The sequence below is a fragment of the Euprymna scolopes genome, chromosome 46 (genome assembly GCF_053919585.1).
Source record: "Euprymna scolopes isolate OS-2025 chromosome 46, ASM5391958v1, whole genome shotgun sequence".
NCBI lineage: Eukaryota > Metazoa > Mollusca > Cephalopoda > Sepiida > Sepiolidae > Euprymna > Euprymna scolopes.
The window spans coordinates 78956148-78974939 of NC_136527.1; the positions used below are offsets into that span (position 1 = coordinate 78956148).

An 18792-nucleotide genomic window follows, 5' to 3' on the forward strand; every position below is an offset into this window, starting at 1 on the left:
ATCATAAAAGATTTTAATTCCTGAGTCATCAATCATCCGGATGAAAAATAAACAGATTCATGCAATATATAAACAGGATCTTTGTTGCCGTCATTGCAACTGAAAGTAAAATATGTTTTTCTTCATATCTGTAAATGAATATTGTATAACTATAAACCAAATATTATGTGTCCCCACCATCATCATAAATAATGATTCCCCCATCTGTGTTAACAAGAACTGTTCGTATTGCAATATGATACAGGAATTCATCACAGTCGTAATGATGTAACCAAGTAATATGTATATATATATATATATATATATATATATATATATATATATATATAAAGATAGACACTCCCTGCTATATACACAATCGGTGATATATACACAAGCACTGATATGCTGTTTCAATATATATGCCCCTCGACAACACAATATCAGAAATGATGTAACTAAGTAATGTATATATATATAAAAATATACACTTGGTTGATCGACGAATAGAAAAGATTACCAGCAAAATAGGAAAAAAAGATGAACTCACTCGTGTTTAATCAGACATGCATAAATAATGACTCGACAATACACACACACACACACACACACACACACACACACACACACACACACACACACTGATATACTGTCTCTATATATATGCACACACGGTTACACAACACGTGTACCTCTGTGATTTTATTTCATAGGGTTCTACCCTTAGGTGTTGTCGATTTCTACAAAGAGGTTTCCAGAAGGGTCTGTTCCATGTGCAACCTTGATTCTCTCCCATTTTTTGTGTCAAGTACAAGAGACCACTCATCTGCTTCTTTATTTAAAACACATACATGTTGTCCTATGTGCAGTCTGTGCAGATCTTTTGTATGTTGATCATGGTACATCTGATTTCCTTGCATCTGATACAGTCGTTCCATTATCTTCTAGTGAGTGCTTTGACTGTGATGTTCCCATCTAGATGTCTTTTGTATAGAAATTCACCTGTTGATGGAATTGTATGATCAAGAGGAGTCAATCACATGCTTAATAATACTATGTCCAAGTCACGACCATTCGAACCAACTTTTTTGAATATAGATTTCACTATCTGAACACCATTTGACTGCTTTAACCTGGGCAAGGACGTGTGATGTACAAAACCCCATTCTTTTGCGAATTGCTTGAAGTAGAGCTGAAGTGTGGACCATTGTCACTTATCACTCTCTCTGGAATCCCTGATTCTACACTGTTGGCTTTGTCTAACATCGTTAGTAGCAAACTCCTTTAACAGTCTCATGAATAGGAACTTGGAATAATAGTCCGTAATGAGAATAAAGTTGATACTGCCAGTGTCACATAAGTCAATGGCCACCATCTGCCACGTCCTCACTAGAATCTCATGGGGCATCAGTGGTTTCAATAATCTTAACTTATGTGTGCTGCTAGCATATGGTACATTGTTGTACTGTGTTGTCTGTGGCCTTATTATGTGCCAAAAACACAACTTTTTGCTCGAAGTTTACATGTTAATTCAATATCTTATGAATTTACTTTACTAATTATCCTTGTAAAAAGACCCAACAAACTAATATTTATCTTTTAAAGGATTTTTACAATGAATTTATTTAACTTCAAAATTTAGCTGAATTTAAGCTCGCCGTGAAAACATTTTTCAAAACTGTTTTTTTTTTTTTTGACATGTACAAATATTTTTTTTCTTTCAGGAAATTAACTTTAGTCTCTGGTCTTTCAAATACAATAAAAAAAGTAGTCGGGAACCTACAAAAAAATTTTGATAAATCGGCTTTCAAAACTTGGTCTCCCTAGTTAATTGCTGTTTCGGTAGGGGGTAACGTCGGTTAATCATATAATTTTTTTAATTTATTGTATTTGAAAAATTATAGTTTAAAGTTTATTTCTCACGGAAAAAAAAGTGCGTGAAAAAAAAATGCATGGAATAATTTTATCTCAAATCTAAAAAAACCCTAGATTTCATGTAAAACTTCATTATGACAAAAATCGCATTTACATTTTTCTGGCAGAAAAATATAAGTTTTCTGGAACTATTTCAAGTTAAGTATTAAGTTAAAGTCTTAAGATAATGAATCAATACAATAAATTACTTAATTTTTGCACACAAAAAAGTAATAATTAATGTAATTTTTTTATAATTTATTTCATGCTCCGGGCATTGTTTAAAATACTGATCCTCTCGTATACAGATGCGCGAAGAAATGGCGTCTCCATTTTCGGCGATAAACTGTAGAAGTATCGAAGTTGTTTTTGAAGTTCTGGTTGTTTCGTTCTATATATGGCTTGCTCTATAATTCATGAATATAATAAGCGAATGCCACATTACCAATTTTAAATTCATTTTATTAAAACGTTTATGGCTTCAATAGGAATAGTAACTTCCGGCCAGTGGCGTATCTAGGGTATGGCAGGCATGGCCCGTGCCATAGGCGCCACTCTAACATGGGCGCAAAAATTGCTTGACAAAAATTAAAATTTGAAAAATGCGTAAGAATAACCATATAATTACTTTATTAAAACATTCATTACATGGTTTATCTTTCGTTAAAATTGTGACTGTATTAAAATATTATGTAGGCTAGGTATATCTAAGGTATAAATTATTAAGAAGGGGAGGGAGGGGCGCACATTCAAACTTTGCCATGGGCGCCATTTTACATAGGTACGCCACTGCTTCTGGCTCAAGTGTGACGCTGCTTTATAAAGCGTCGATTGTTTTAATCGTATTAATGTTATAATTATTTTATCTTTAAGCATCGATATAAATTATTTCATTATTAATATGCTTTAATAACGATTGGAAAACAATTGCACATGTTTAACTAATGAACGGACATTTTTTACACAAGGAATGAAATAATAATTACACCGTTTTACGATGACCTTAGTTCATTGTTTTTTAACAGTTGATTTTCTCTTTAAATAATTTCACTGTTAAATCGTGTTTTTCATCTTTTAATTTTGATTCTTTTATATTTTCATATATTTTATTTCTTAATGAATTGGACACACAAAACAAAAGTTGTATCAATTTACTAAAGAAATCCTAACAAACAAAACGAATTCATCAACTTCTTGAATTGCTAGAATAAGAGGTAAGTTGTTATTATTATTTTTTATATATTATTATTATTATTATTATTATTATTATTATTATTATTATTGTTATTATTATTATTATTGTTATTATTATTATTATTGTTATCATTATTGTTATTATTATTATTATTATTATCATTATTATTTTTATTATATAAAATATAAAATATAAAATAAATTAAATCCGATAACTTTTAATATAATCTGAAACATTGAAAAATGTTTATATTTTTATTGCAATCAATTCAACAAAATATTGATTTCGCCATGCCTTATAATATGCGTGAATAAAAAAAGTCTTCTTCTCCCATTTAAAATAAAAATCTTTTAAAAATATTTTTTTCAATCGATGTTTATTTCAGTAAAACTTATGATTTCTAAGAAAATAATAATAATTATCATATACAAAATAATTCGAAGTTGGTTGAATTGTTAGACAACTGAGTACAAAAAAGCTTTTTTTAAATATTTAATTGTTTTAACATGTTACAACGATTACAGATTAACGGAGAGTGTCACCAATGTTGCGATGGTGAATAGGATAACGTTTTTCTAGTATCTCAACGTAAACAAAAACATTAAAAGGTGTCTACGCTACAACAGAACACCAACCATTTTACTTTTTTTAGAGGTGTTCGATGTCGCTGACAAAGAATCTAATAATCAAACCCGTCACAAATTTACCGTTTGCATGGTATGAACTCCATGACCCTGGGACTCTTTTGTGTCATTTCTCCGCCTTCAATAGAGTTTTCTTATAGTGAAGTGACTTATGACATCGCGGCGGAATCTTTTGTAGACATTTGAAATAACAATCTGTGTGTGTTTTATGTAGTTTTTAATTGAGGTAAAAAATGTAAGTTTTCATGAGTGGTTTAGGGTTAGGGTTAGCTAAAAAATTAAAAAGTTTTCACGAGTAGTTTACAAAAACATATTTTTATGTTTTTCGTTCTTTTTTTCGTGGGGGTATTCAATTATAGAACTTTTTTAGTTTAACAGGTGCTTCTGCAGTTTAATTAACCGTTTTTCTATAAGTAATGCACCGACATTTACCGAGTAAAATACCGTTTAACATTTAAGATAAATTCTGTGTACATTAGGTATGAAGGCGATTGAGGGGGTGGCGGTGCTCTGCCATTTTATTCATCCGAGATCAATGTCTACTTTAAAATTTGATAGTTATGCATTTTTGGTACCGCGTGATTTGTAAATAGTGTTTTCAGGTTAAATTCAAGATCCACACAAATTTTTTTATTCAATCGTTAGGTGGAAGTATAGTTACAAAACTCCCTCCCCTCCACAAGATAAAAATGGCTTTGTAAATAAAAGCAATATTTCAGCACGGTTTCAAAAATGTATAATTACCTAAAATTGTGTTTTGTATTGTTCAGCACTTTTAATTATAAATAAAAAAAACGCATTTACTCATTTGAAAACTTCAACTTGCGTTATTTCTTTTTTCATTTGTTAAACAAGGTGGTTAATTTAAAATTAATTTTAATCACATCTTTACATGTGAAATGAAAGCGTGATTAAATTTTACCCATTTAAAGTTTGTGAAACATTTCTTATATAAACAAATGTCAAAACTTAACAAACTGGAAACTCGAAAACAAAACAAACTTTTCTCATGCATTCTTATCGATATTTTAGTGAAAACGAATTACTATATCATTATCTTTCTTATGAAAATAAAATATAATTATTAATTCTTTTTATGGGTCTCTTTCACTGTAAATGAAAAATAAATAACGAAATTATGGTAAAAAAAATCCGATTTCTTCTTAGTCAAATAACACAACAAATGAATAATAAACTACTTTTTTTTCCTGTCAGAAGATTCTTGTAAACCAAAACATTTATTGTATCCAAAAGTATCATTATATAATTGTAAACATTTATTTACAGATCTGCAAAAGAAATTATAATTTTTAATGAAACAATTTTGTAATGAAAGCAGCATTGTATTTTTATAAAGTAAAAAAGTTAAAATAATTAGAAGGTGTGTATGTAAAAAATGAAAGAATTTACAATGGTATTTTAGTAATAAGGATAATGAATCATTTTAGTAAGAAAGGTAGAGAAATAGTAATTCGTTCTTACTAAAATAATAACAGGGAAGTACATCTTTTCTTGTAATATTAAAAATATAGTTCGTTTTATATTTTTTTTATTTTCGAGTTTCCAAAGTTTGTAATCAGAGTATTTAATCAGAAATGATTACCTGATATAACCAGAGAAATCTTGTTTATTTGATTCTCGGGAGCGTTCTTTTTTTGAAGGAGGTTTCGTTCATTCCAGAATGACTAAATATTTAGTTGTCAGCCACTGAGATTTTGTGAAATGCGAGGAGAGAGAAATCATTATATTTTTGGATAGAGAGAAGGAAAGATTATGGTATAAGTATATGAGCCAGAAAAATAAGGCGACACCCCATATATGACCCTAATGCAGAAAACCTCCAGGTATCGCTGGGTTGAGTAGTACTTATTTTTAAAAAGGAACAATAATGGCTACTTTCATTGTATATCCGTGCGATCGTGATGATGTCACTGCTAGAATTAAATCTAGGGTTTTATTATAACGGATTAATGGGTCAAAAATGTCGTTCTATAGTTACATAAGATAGTGTCTAACAATATAGACATAATGAATTAATATGTGGCATCTGTTGTTGTGAATCTATGATATTTTAGTCGAGAGGGGAAAAACTATGCCGCATTTATTATATATAGGTATAGGACAGAAAATAAAATAGATAAAAATATGAAATAAATTTTTTAAAAATCGACAGTAAGACACTTTATATTACGAATTCATTTAAAAAGTTTTAGTAATACACACGCAGAAAGTCCCCGCATATAAAATCACCAGTAGGTTCTTTGATATAACAGGGGTGCGTTCAAAGTGAATGTTTCTGTTTAAAGCAGAATTATATCATGATACTTGACTTATAGTCTTTAAAACTGTAATTCAAACTATTATTACAAGACAAGCAGATAGACACGCATATATAATCAACAGTAGATTCTTTTATATAACAGGGGTGCGTTCAAAATTTATGTTTCTGTTTAGAACAAAATTATACCATGATACTTGACTTATAGTCTTTTAAACTCTAATTCAAACTATTATAGCCACACAAGCAGATAGACACGGCATATAGAATCAACAGTCGGTTCTTTGATATGACAGGTTCGAAATGAATGTTCATATTTTAACCGGTTTTCATCAAATGAAAATGGAATCATGTCATTTTTTTCTATGGCGACAATATTATCGTTCCACCTTGTATCTTAGTTTTTCTTCCATCACTCGATAATTTATATAGTGAATTAACTTATAATACTACACACACACACACACACACACACACACACACACACACACACACACACACACACACACACACACACACACACATATATATATGCATTGTTCTGCCACATTTCTTGTTGGAAAGCATTTTTCCCAGGACTGCCCAGAAATATGACTAAATGATCCCATTTCTTTTTAAAGTTCTGTAATGTTGAATTAACTTATAATACTACACACACACGCACGCACACGCACACACACACACACTCATATATATATATATATATATATGCAGACACACATACGAACACACACACACACACATATATATGTTGCGCTGCCTCTTTTCTTTTCAGCTTGGAAAGCATTTTCCCCAGTACTGCCAGGAAATGACTAAATGATCCCATAACTTTTCAAAGTTCTTTAAGGCTGCGCATTACAAAATTTACTCGTTTTTCTTATCGGAGGATTAAATTAAACTTTTGTTACTTCAAATATTTTCTGAGAAAATATCAAATGTTTTAAACAGTATTAAGAAATTTTGATAAATTTGAAGAGTTTAATTAAAGTAATTTTCTCCAGAATAGGAAAAACCTGTTGGTAAGTGTTAGAATAATTTTGAAATGATATATTTTAGATCAGGGTTAACATGTCAATAGTTAATGACGTCACAAAGTAAATAAATTGTAAACATAAGCAAATAAAAACTCGAGTAAATGAAAGGAAATAACATCGATCGAACATAGGTATGTAAGATTCAAAATAGCAAATATTTACTTTTTCAAAATATATTATTTTAACTTATCTTAAAATTGCAAAATTATTCCTACTATACTTTTGAAAAATCCTTAAATCGGGTGTCACAAATTTTATTCCATCATATTTCAGAACTTTCTTAAGATATGTTATATGAAACACATACTGTTCACAATGGCATAACTTCAATAGCAAAGTAAAGTTCACTGTAAAATAGCAAATATTATAATTCATGACCGAGCGAGTTGTCAGGTTGTATTGAAGAGCTGTCAACTATGGGAAGACTGTCAGCTAATTGGTTCATATTCCGAGTAGCTGGTCTGCCAAACCTAAATGATATTCACTGCAGCTTTTCCCCCATGTCTTCTTGATCTAGTGTTCTTCATCAATTCACTGTTCAGGTAACTCGTTATAATACATCAAATATTCCAGTACCTTTTTTCCCTAAACTAACTTTTTTCCAAATTAATGTAAATATTTATCTGCTGGTTTTGCATTTATCATCTTTAGTTCTTTTTAAGTTTAAACTAACAGTTGGAATATATACTATATAAAATAAGTTCAAAATAATAGTTTAAGCATATAATATATAAAATAAGTTTAAAATAACAGTTTTAATATATACTATATAAAATAAGTTTTAAAAAATAGTTTGAATATACCTATATAAAATAAGTTTTAAATAACAGTTTGAATATATATAATAGATACTGTCATACCTGTAACATGTCAATTTTAGAACGGAAGTTCAGTGGATTATATGATGCTTTGATCGTTAGATATACATAACATAAAACATGAAATAAAAATCAAATTCAAAAAGTAAATCTTGGGGAAAAGAAGACATTAGACGTAAAAACTAATGAAATCTGCTTAAAATATTTTTTATCTGTTTATATTAATTAAATATAAAACATTCATAAACTGCTCGTTATTTAAAGGTAAAACATTAAAACTCTAATAAGGTAAACGTAAGTGGTTACAAATAATCCAATGTTCAACTGAATTGCAGGGAAACGTATATTCTCATCCAAAACCCATTAGTTTTCAATAATAGGATTGACAAATTAGAATTAAAAAGCAAAGTATATGCATCAATCTTCATGCGTTAGTTCTTTTGTCATAAAAGTTTAAAATAATGCATTTAATCTTTATTATAGTAGTTTAAATAGTTTGTCTTACTAATATTTAAAGATAAAATGTTAAAACGTTTATAAGTTAAATATTTGTTGTTGCAAATAATGTTTACATTCAGATGAATTATGGGTGAATGAATATTTTTTTCTGTTTTTTCACCCCAAACAAGTCACAAGACCAGTCGGACATAATATGCAACTATTTGAAACCAAAAATACACGGATATTATATAATAATAATGTTTGATTTAATATGTATTATCTCTTCATAGAAATTTAAATATTTAGTCTTAATAATATTTTAAGATAAAACATTGAACACGCTAAGTTAAACAACTGTGATATTTTACGTTCATATGAATAGGGTTAAACAGATATTTAAGATAAAACATTCAACACTTTTTTTAACACATTTTAATCACAAACAAGGCATATAACTAGCTGGATAAAGACGACTAATATCGAGGAGAATTACTAGGAAATGAGTTGATCAATGTCTGTATACATTACATTTAAAATACTGCATATCTGTGCAGTCAGGGAAGTGGCAAAGTGAGGAAATTAAAAGCCTAACAGACAACTACAAGAGTAAAAGTCTTTCAGGCATATAGAAAAGGAAGGGGCGAGATTTTGCTGCTTGTCGTATTAAGTAAATGCATGTATGTCGAGGTGGTAAGTTACTATATATTCATCAGAGCACATTCCATAAATTACTTGGAAAATGTGGTACAGGGATTCAACATTATCAAAGTGGGACAGAGAGTGGATCTTGAGTGTAGGGGCGGGACCTATCAGATTTGTGATTCTTTTTGAACCTTATCTAAGACTGAGTTTGTTATTATAGTTGCACCAGCTCAATGCATATTCTAATGTAATCTAAATGTTTTACATAAAACCTTAAATAATATGGTTAGATTAAATGTTTATAGTAGTTTAAATGTTTCGTTTTACTAATATTTAAAAAACAAACATTAAAATTCATGAGTTAAACATATGTAAATCAATGAATAATCTTAATAATATATATCATTTAAACTAATGCATTTCTGTACAGTCAGGGAAGCAGAAAACAGAATTTCAAAGTCTAGCAGACTGATGAAGAACACTAGAAGAGTAAAAGGATTTCTGCTATATAGAAATGCCAACATGAAACAGTGCTGGATTTTTCTGCTTGTCGGATAAAGTAGAAGTATGTAAGTCCAGGCGGTACAGTTACTATACATTCGTCAGAGCACATTTGATTAAATTACTTGAAAATCGGGTATAGGGATTAAACATTGTGGGAGTGGGGGAGAGAGAGAGTGAAGGTTGGGTGTGGGGGATGGATGTATTAGATTTGAAACTCTTCTTGAAACTTAACTGCGATGGAGTAAGTTATGGTAGTTGCACCAGCTCATATGTGGCAATAATACTCAATGCATATTCTAATGTAAGCTTTGAGTACGTCTAGGACACTCTCAGAAAAATGAATTGTTTAGTAGGGTTTAGAAAACTTACGTTTTCATGAAGTCTTTGTAATGATCTCACATTATTTCCTAATGTACTTGGGCCCTGTCGGTGGGGCATTAGAATACGCCGACTGCTCCCCCTGCAGAGGGTAAAATTCCCTCAATGGGGTTCCTGGACATGACCTTAAACTATATCCAGTGGTGAGGCCCCAGCTTGTGGGCTTTGGGGAGTGTGGAGCCACCCTTTAATTACCATTGCCCCCAGGTCCACTCTGACCCGGAGTGGTAGTACCTGTTAGGGTCCCAACTTTGGGTTTAATAGAAACCGACGTGAAAACAACAAATATATTCTATTAAAAAAAATGATTGGTGTCGATATTTAAAGAAACTTGAAACCTTTAAACTCTTGTAGTTACATATGAGATGGAAAAAGAAATACAGTTTTAGTTGTTAGGAAAACAGTTCATATGTTTCAATCAAAAATAAGTTACTTCCCTTGACAATTTTTTTTCTGACATTAAAATAGGGTTGTACTTTCCAAGTTGTCTGGGCAGGCTTACATAATATTGGGAGAAAAAAAACTTATGCAGTATGTTGTTATAATAATGACATACAACAAGAAAAAATTAAAATTGGATAGGCAAAATCAAAGTTTGATGTGTCAGTTTAAATGCTATTTAGGTCTAACTTAAAAAAAACAATCCAACAATATAACTTTATATGTTAAATATGTTCTAAAATTACATTATCCATAGGCAGTGGCTATTTTTACAGTACAGGTCTATTTTTATAGCACTTCTAAACTTATTTTTCACACTGACATAAAAATAGTAAAAAAAAGCCAGTCTTGTGTTAGTGTCACTCTATTAAAACGACAATTTAAACTTCATTCCAAATTATCATTACATATAAACTGTTTATAAGAAAGGAAATTATTACTCATATAGGCATTTGTATTGAAAAACTGAATATGTGAAGACAAGGTATCAAATTGTATAGTCAAATTATTTAGAATTTTAGTACTCTGAACTTGTGGAATTCTAGGAATTAGAGCCAGTCCTTATAACATCTGACTCCTTAACCTTGTTCATGAGGACACAGATTGAGACTGATGATAGAAATGGATAACAAAATATATCCCTGATTTACAAACTTATACCTTTTGACACAACTTGTGGCTTGTACCAGTCTGCAATACATCCTTGACAATCAGTACAATGATATCTTTACATCGACTGAAACATTGGTGAGAACAGTAGTCTGAAGAATCCAAATAATCCAAATAATAAATGCAAATTTCCAAAAATGTAAAAATATTCAATGCTATTAAAATTGTATGGTAGGAAAAAGATTACATGCCATAAAATTACTATAAAGATAAAAGAACAAGATTACATGTCATAAAATTACTATAAAGCTAAAAAAAAAGTAAAATTATCATACGCATGTGCGCCCTCTATAAATAGATACAAAATCCGGGTAAGGAAGCGAAGTACAACCTACCCGTTCACCTAAAACATGGTTACGCACGCTGGCAGACAAGTCAAATGTAGCTGGCCAAAGAAATAAGCTAAGTGAAACTAACCAATCCTAATCCTACCAAAATGCCAACTGCATTTTTTTTTTACTTTTTTGCCAACTGTTGTTTATACTTTCTCTCTTTTAAATATATTTATTTAATGTATTTTAATTATATGCGTATCTATTGTATTTAACTCCTTGCTTCCATGTGAGCCGTCTGTAGTTAGAATTCGACTCGAAAAATGAATAGCTTAGTCAAAAGACTATCTAACAGAAGCGAGGATATTTTTTCTACTATAGAAGACAGAAGAAGTTTATTTATTAGCATACTTAATATCTGCAATTACCATACGCTTGCTTGTATTAATAAAGTGACCTCCATGATATCCATACCAAACCACTGAACTTAGCTTATAATTTAACTCTCACTATTGTAAGGTTTCCGAGTTGACTATCGTCGTAGTCGTCGTTCTTCCCCCGGTGCGTGCGTACGTGCTCTATATATACTACTCATCAGACGACGGTGTCACTCTTTTGTGTGTCCCGTCTTAATGGTCGTTCCTATTCTCTACATGCCCTCCCCCCACCATGTGACCACACTACCGTCGTTTTGTGGTCATGTGACTGGAGAATTCCGTGTAGTAGTGAGTTGGTCCTTGCATTTGAGGGGAAAGTGGCCTTGGTGCTCGTGTTACCCTCATGCTGCATCGTGGGACCGGACTCGTCTGCATTGGCTTGTGGTTGATCGGAACTTGGTCCACCTCCATATCTGTTTCTGATGTGTCACAATCAGCTTCTTCCACCTCCATCATCTCATGCATGTTGCACGGTGGTTTGCTGTCCTCCCTTCTTGGTGTTTGGGGGGTGGTTGATGGGGTTGTTGAGTGGGTGGATACTCCGGCGTATCCATGACCGGTTTGATTTTCCTGAGGAAACGGCGATTGCGTAATGTGATCCTGCCGCTACCATCCAACCGTATCCTGTACTGCCTGTTACCCATTGTCTCGACGACTCTCCCAGTTTTCGCCCATCGTCGTGGATTTGGTCCCTCCTGATTCTGCACCTGCACAGACTCGCCGACTCGGAGCTGTTGGAGGGGGCGGCTGTGTATGTCGTACTGTTCTTTGTTAAGTACGTGCCTTTTCGCCATCGCCCTCTCTCTCAAATCTCTGGTCTCCGTCCAACGCTTGTGGATGCAGTATTTTTTGCGAAGTGCGGGGAGATGGCCCCTTACTGTTCGATCATATAGTATTTCCGCCGGCGACAATCCAAGGTCCTGACTGGGCGTATTCCTATGAGTCATCATCGCCCGTGCTGCCCGATCATGATGTAGGTGTCCGTAGCCATCAACGCAGTCCATCAGCATTCTTTTGGCCGTTTTTACGGCCAGTTCAGCTCGGCCATTACTCTGGGGGTAATGTGCAGATGATATGCGCCTTTTTACGCCCCAGTCTTCTAGGAACGATTTGTATTCTAGTGAATCGAATGGTGGCCCTCCATCGGATGATATTTCCTCCGGCACACCATACGTGCAAAACCAAACCCTCAGGGCGTTACACACCGCTGCAGCCCTTCCTGATGGTAGTGGTGCGACCTCAATCCAACCGGTATATCGGTCCGCGTATACCATGTAACTTTTCCCGTGCATATCTAGCAAGTCAGTGACTGTCTTTTGAAATGGGAATTCCGGGTTTATGGGTGGCATTAGTGGTTCCCTAGGCTGGGATGAGGCGATCGAATTGCAACTCCGACATTGCGCCCTTGTTTGTCGGATGCTGGCGTCTAAACCAGGCCAAAATAACCGTTGTCTGGCGTTAGCCAACATACCATTCGCCCCTTGATGGGCGGAGTGTAATGCCTCTAACACCTCGGCTCTAAGCCGTTTTGGTATCAAAATTTTGTCCCCTTTTATGGGTACCCCTTCTAGACAATATAGTTGGTCTGCCATCGGCCAGAATTACCGGATTTCTGGTGGTAGTTCGTGGCGTGACCTTGGGAACCCGTCTTGAATGTATGACGCCAACGTTCGGCACTCCTCATCGGTGGCTGCAGCTGCGACTATCCTATCCCAGGTGATCGCTCGGAACTTGGGGTCATGTGCGTATGCAGCTATGATGGATGCTTGTATACTCCCCTCGATTTGCTGGGAAGTGTCAGTGCCCTTTAGTCTGCTGTGTCTTGACGGCGCCGGGTATCGGGATGTGCAGTCTGGTGCTGCGTTGAGTTTCCCAGGAACATGCCTAATCTGGAACCTGTACATCAACGACCGCTCCTTGAATGAGAACAGGCGGGGATTTTTTATATTCTCCAGGATCTGATCCGAGAAAATTTTCACTAGGGGCTGGTGGTCCACAGTGACCAATAGGTCTGGGGATCCCAGGATGAACATCCTACAAGACTCCAAGCCATAAATCAGCGCTAGAGCCTCCCCCTTTATAGGGGAATAACGAGATTCTGCATCTTTCGTGAAGCGAGACCCGGCCAAAATCATCTTCCAGTGGTCCTTACCACAGTTAAGACCTAATTCCGTTGGGCATTGGCAATGCTTCTGGAACAGAAAATACCCAATGCCAACCTTACTGAAGTCGGTTGAAAGGCAGGTCACTCTGTTCATATCGAAGGTGTTTACCCCTTCTTCGATTTTCTGAACGATATTCCTCTTCGACTCTTCGATAAGTCTATTCAATGTGTCATCCCAGTAAAATTTATGGTTCTTTGTCCGCAGCAACTCTCGAAAAGGGGCCATTATATCGGCCTGTGCAAATGTATACGACACCTGGTTAACTAAACCAAACCAGGACCTGATACCAGTAATGCTCGTTGGGGTTGGGAAATTGAGAATAGCCTCCGTCATTTTTTTAGTTGGCACGCCGTCCGAGGTTATCACAAAGCCGGCAAATTCAACTTCATCGTCAGCAAATTGAAATTTGTCAGGGTTAAAGACTATCCCACTTTTACCACAATGGGTAATATAGTCCACAGTATGCCAGAAAGCTAATTCTAAGGACCTGTCCCATAGGAGTGTGTCGTCTATACACCGGGTCTTTCGAGGCATGTCAACTGTGATGTCATCGAACCGGCGCGTGTACCCGTCCCCGGATGCGTGAAGACCCTGGGGAACCCTGAGATACCGATAACGACCCCATTCCGTTATGAACGTGGTCGCGTCCCGGGCTTTTGGGGAGAGTGGCAGACTATGGTACCCATTCCATGCGTCCAAGACAGTCTTTTTGATTTGGGCAGGCACCACGGACACCTGATTAAAAGGGGACGGTGTGTGATGAGTCTCTCTCATCGTTGCTGCATTCAATTTTTGTAGGTCTACCGTCCTTCTTGGTGACCCGTCTTTCTTTGGAGCGACTACCATCCTCGAACACCAGATCGTAGGTGTGCCTGCTGGTACCGGTTCGATAATACCCAACGCAACATCTCGATCCAAATCATCCCTTACCCTTTTCTTCCAGTGATGAGGGACTGGAATGGGTGTGTGTATGGCCGATGGTTTCGCCCCCGGGATAAAAGTTATATCCAGCGGCCTCCCTAACATGACTTGTAACGGTTGATGGGGGCAGGTGTTGAATGCGCTGGACTTAAAGTGTTCACGTAACCACTTCTCTAACCATTCCCTATTATCTCCAGTGGGGGTAAACGGGATCCTCGCTGGCTTGTCCGGGACGGATTCTCTTTTCGTACATCCACACGGTGCTGTCCCACTTTCTGAAGCCGATAAATCGGCCTTTGATACTCGATGCGGGAAGTCGCGATTGATTACTCCTAGGTCTTTGAGGGCCGATTCTGACAAGTAGAATCCTGACGTGTTTTCTGAAACGTAGACCACTTGTCGCGTTTCCTTCTGACCGAGCTTAATCTGAGTCAGGACCACCCCCTTCATGTCTAGGGGTTCGTCTGTGATTCCCCGTATCCTGTGGGTGGTAGGTATCAGGATCCTGCTGGTGCACCCTAATATTTTTAATATTTCTGGGCCACTCGAACACGTCTGGGCACTGGTATCTGCAATGGCCTGGATGCAGTGTTTTCGACAGCTTACTCCCTTATCCAAAGCGCACCCGAATTTAGCCTGGGACTCTGGTATCAGGGACACATCGACCATTAATGAGGGTGGTGGCTCAGGAGGACTTCTCCTGAACCCACCACTGCTCCATGCAAGGTGTGGCACTGCTGCTATTCTACCTTTTTGATTGTAACATGCCAGTGCCCCCTCCATTCTGCTGCCGAAAATATTCGATTGACGTGTGGCATCGTTTGTTGACTCCGCCGTCGACCTCTCCTGTTTCCAGCACACTCTTTGTAAGTGGCCTGTGACGCCACAATTAAAACATTTTAGCCCCCTCGCCGGGTAGTTCTTCCGCCCTTTTAACCCACTGGGGTGTGAGGTCCTCCCACACCCTTCACAAGGACTATTCTGAGGGGTTTTGAGCCGCTGCTCCTTCCGAGATGGTTTTTTTCTCGGTTGTTCGTAGGCCAAAAGTCGAGTGTCCCTGTGAGCCTCGTTGCAACTGAGGAGCAGACGTCTCTGTGGTTTCTAAGCTAACCAGCCTGTGAAGCTTCTGCTCCACAGTGGTTAGAATATTTGCTTCGGCCAGCAATTTACACTGGTACTCTGCATTTGCCAGACCGGCTACGAGTTGGCCAGCTACCATGTCCTCCGAATAGTTTATGGCTTGCCGGCAGTTCTCGTTGGGGCACAGAACCATGAAATTGCAAAACCGTGCCTGGGACCGAAGCTTTGCCAAGAACTGTGCGGGTCCCTCCCCCGTCTGTTGTCTGATGTTATGAAATTTATGTCTATGCACCTCCGGGTGTAGACATTTCACCGCAATGAACTGTATATGCCTTAAGAGTTGTTTCTCTGTGACAGAATTGAGGGTTTCAGGCCCAACTAAGTCAAATAAAAGTCTATTTACCTCATTTGAGCAGGCTGTCCTTAGTTCATTGCGGATTTCCACGGGGTCGGTAAGGCCGCACATTTGTTTTTATCGGGCCCACGAGTCGATGAAAAGCGCCCAGTCCGCGTCGGTGAATCCATGTTCGATACGTGGCCGGTCTGGTTTCTTGGTGTTAGACCGACTCGAAGCACTCCCTCCACGAAGCTCATTGTTTTCTCTTTGCAGATTTATTATTTGTTGAATCAACTGCATGTATTGGCCGTCCTCGTGTTGTCCTGACGCCATTATACTCCAAAAATCGTGCAAAAGAAATTATGTTGAAAAATAAATCCTGTTCATAGCGCCATGTAAGGTTTCCGAGTCGACTATCGTCGTAGTCGTCGTTCTTCCCCCGGTGCGTGCGTACTTGCTCTATATATACTACTCATCAGACGACAGTGTCACTCTTTTGTGTGTCCCGTCTTAATGGTCGTTCCTATTCTCTACAACTATATTTGTAACTGCAATATACAGTATCTTAGCTGTAATACTAGGACTAATTTTATGAGTAGGTGCAACACTCTGTACCTGACCTTAATGACTACCTATAAATAATAAATACAGAATACTAATTCCGAATCACAATGAACTAGTTGTTCCTCTTATAACTGGAGGGGGACCCTAATAGCTAGCTACGAAATCTTCATATACATTTTACCTCCAAGACGACTGCGTTTGTCTAACCTGCATGTCAAAAGAAAAAAAATTAAAAAATTTTTGTTTTCCTTTCTTTAAACTAAACCTTACGTGTAACTCAAAATCCTAATGGAAATCTAGTGTTTGTAAATAAATAACCCCTTTCTCTTGAACGCTAACAATCTGCTTCTTCCCACCAAGCCACCACTAAACTCCCACATTGCACCGCATTTGTAGTGGAATCACTAACTTCCAGCCCCTAACCCTCACATGCAAACTGTTTAATAGCCATCACTAAACATCTATACATTTCTACCTCTAAGGCATGCATTAGAGCTCATTCCTATCCAGTAAGGTATTTAACAGCCAAAGTACGTACTCAGAAGCAAAGCGATCTGCATTACATAACTGTCTCCTCCAGAGTTTTGCAACGATTAATACGAAACTGAACCGACACTCCTTGTTATGCAAAATGTCACATGAATCTTATTTGAAAACTGAAATTATCTTCTCGATAATAGAAACACACTTTATACCTAATACTTCCACTTTATTCGCATCTACAGAAAACCTGCCCATATATCTATTTACCTGATTACACATGACTCAAAACTTGCTATTTTATCCATACTATATTGCACTTATATCTTAACCCTCGTATCATCTAAAATAGTTTGGTCACAACTCGTAGTTCAATTCTTAATACCTACTCATACTGTAACATTATCCTAGACCTAAGCTAACATAAATAAAAAGGGAAAGACTCAAACCACAGTATCTCCTCCCTTACAAGACTTCTTACAATCATAGTTGCTTACACTGCATGAGCTCCACTCATCCCCTTTATCCAGTAACAATGAAATAGCAATGTCCCTAAAACACTTTGAGGAGTGTAACTAATCAGCAGAGATATAACCTCTACAAACTAACCCAGTAACACTAACTAACCACGCGGGTCGCAGAAATACCTGGATTAGAACCTAGGCGCGGAGCAAACCCTCTCAGTGTTGACGGACCCAGTAGATCTTCCCAGATCATCCGTCTAGGAGAAGGAAAACTCTGAAACTAAACCAAAGGAGAGCGAGGTCTCTTCAGTCTTGAATGACAACCTTCCTAGAGCTGGTGACTCAAACAAATTACCGGTTTGCAAACCTAAGCTGCTTAAGGAGTAAATAGGCTCTGTCTATCGCCTGGCTTCCATACTCCTTCTTTGCGTAGGCACAGAGACACCATCTCAGTGATTCGACAAAAACGCCCAGCGGTAGATCTTGTTTCTTGGCTAGGACAACGAACGCCGTTTTCCCCATATCCGGCACAGCCCACCCCTAAAACTGGACATTTGGGAGTGCTTGAGTACAATATATGCCTGAGCAATTAGATTCAGTTGACCTTTTTCTAATGGGTTGAGGGTACCGGATTGACAGTTCCTGGCTGCTGTTCCCGACTGGTAGTACAGGGGTCCTAACTCTTTGGTAGCGCTTAGAGCGGCTGCTCCATCAACAGTTGAATAATATCGGGTTGTTTGTAATGGCATGTCGCGCATGGAAAGGTACCCTGCACTCATCCCTGGTGGGCTTTCCTGAGGCCACAATCCTAATTGGAAAAAGGTCAGCTGATGGTCTACTTGTGATGCATGTCTGATGCTCTACATAAGCTCTTGTTTAGCTCCCTCTTACCTAAACCGAAACTCTTTAAAAAATATGACGACAGTACAATCTAAAAATAAGCTTAAACCAGGCTTAGGGACAAACAAATTCAACTTGCCTCCTCCCTTGAGGCTTCCATTCACAAATATCCGTGGGCTTAGAACTAATTTAGCTGATGTTGAAGCATTTTTTCTTAACAAATATGCCGGATATCTCAGCACTAAGTGAGACTAACCTACACTGCTCCATCCTCTCTAACTACTTTAACATGCCT

At 36.6% G+C, this 18792-nt stretch overlaps 1 protein-coding gene across 2 annotated transcripts in view; it reads left to right on the forward strand.

The window, feature by feature from the left end:
* LOC145270894 (uncharacterized) overlaps positions 1-18792 on the forward strand; it is an 84204-nt gene that overhangs the window by 60399 nt on the left and 5013 nt on the right. The window contains exon 2 of one of the 2 annotated variants that reach the window (XM_080126446.1): positions 3035-3107. The gene's annotated coding sequence lies outside the window, so the exon portion shown is untranslated. Of the gene's footprint in view, positions 1-2726; positions 3108-18792 lie in introns of those variants that run through there. The other variant, XM_080126445.1, reaches the window with a different exon arrangement.